This window comes from Apteryx mantelli, unplaced genomic scaffold, assembly GCF_036417845.1.
Source record: "Apteryx mantelli isolate bAptMan1 unplaced genomic scaffold, bAptMan1.hap1 HAP1_SCAFFOLD_20, whole genome shotgun sequence".
NCBI classification, from domain to species: domain Eukaryota; kingdom Metazoa; phylum Chordata; class Aves; order Apterygiformes; family Apterygidae; genus Apteryx; species Apteryx mantelli.
The window spans coordinates 11,824,717-11,826,224 of NW_027118553.1; the positions used below are offsets into that span (position 1 = coordinate 11,824,717).

The window sequence follows — 1,508 nt, forward strand, 5'->3', positions numbered from 1 at the left end:
AGGAGAGCCCATCTTTAGGACATTTGACTGTTTCCCTGTGGTGTCCTGCCAGGCTGTGAGCTGCCCTCCAGAAAGGCACTGCTGTCCCATAGCACCTCTGCTATGAGATCTCTGCATCACAGCACACTCAGCCAGTGCATAGTTGCACAAAGATCCTATCAGCAAAGAGAGAGGCGATGTGGGGGGCTGTATGAGAAGTGGAACATTTGAAGGGTCGGGGGTGGGGGTACTTGAAAAGTCTCTCCTTACTGCTCAACGTCTTTTTTTCTTCTCTGAACAGTCCCCCATGCCCAGAGAGAGCGTGATGTCCAACAGCAGCTCCCTCAACGAGTTCCTCCTCCTGCCATTCGCTGACACACGGGAGCTACAGCTCTTGCACTTCTCGCTCTTCCTGGGCATCTACCTGGCTGCCCTCCTGGGCAACAGCCTCATCATCACAGCCGTAGCCTGCGACCACCACCTCCACACCCCATGTACTTCTTCCTCCTCAACCTCTCCCTCCTTGACCTTGGCACCATCTCCACCACTGTCCCCAAATCCATGGCCAATTCTCTGTGGGATACAAGAGCCATTTCCTACTCAGGATGTGTTGCCCAGGTCTTTTTCCTCTTTTTCTTATATTCAGCAGAGTTTTATCTCCTCACTGTCATGGCCTATGACCGCTTTGTGGCCATCTGCAGACCCCTGCACTATGGGGCCATCATGGACACCAGAACCTGTGTCAAAATGGCAGCAGCTGCCTGGGCCAGTGCTTTTCTCAAAGCTGTGATGCACACTGCTGATACATTTTCACTACCACTCTGCCAAGGCAACACAGTGGACCAGTTCTTCTGTGAAATCCCCCAGATCCTCAAGATCTCCTGCTCAGACTCCTACCTCAGGGAACTTGGGCTTATTGTCATTAGTCTTTGTTTAGTCTTTGGGTGTTTTGTTTTCATTGTACTGTCCTACGTGCAGATCTTCAGTGCTGTGCTGAGGATCCCCTCTGAGCAGGGCCGGCATAAAGCCTTTTCCACGTGCCTCCCTCACCTGGCTGTAGTCTCCTTGCTTGTCAGCACAGTCACGTTTGCCTACCTGAAGCCCCCTTCCCTCTTCTCCCCAGCTCTGGATCTGGTGGTGACTGTTCTTTACGCAGTGGTGCCTCCAGCAGTGAACCCTCTCATCTACAGCATGAGGAACAAGGAGCTCAAGGATGCACTGAAGAAACTAATTTAGCTGGTACTGTTTCAGCAGTGATGAGCTGCCCATCTCTCCTCACAACTGATTTCCAATTTGTCTCACGTAACTTGTGATTTGTGCATTCTGTTTGTGATAATCATGTTTGTACACAACTATTTGAATTCCTCCCACTTCTCCAGAAGCACAAACCCCGTCTGTCTGACCCAGAGGCCTTCTGTAAATCTGCCTATCACTGTGTCAGAGCTGGCCTCCCAAGTAGTATCTCCATAATAAAAGAGGACTTGCTCAATACAGTGCCTGAACAATGGGGTCTTCTTCCAAAGCTGCAG

General features: G+C 50.9%; 1 pseudogene; it reads left to right on the plus strand.

Annotated features, from left to right (window-relative positions):
- The first annotated feature begins 304 nt into the window (after positions 1 to 304).
- Positions 305 to 1,215, plus strand: LOC136996023 (olfactory receptor 14A16-like; annotated as a pseudogene).
- The last annotated feature ends 293 nt before the right edge of the window (positions 1,216 to 1,508 follow it).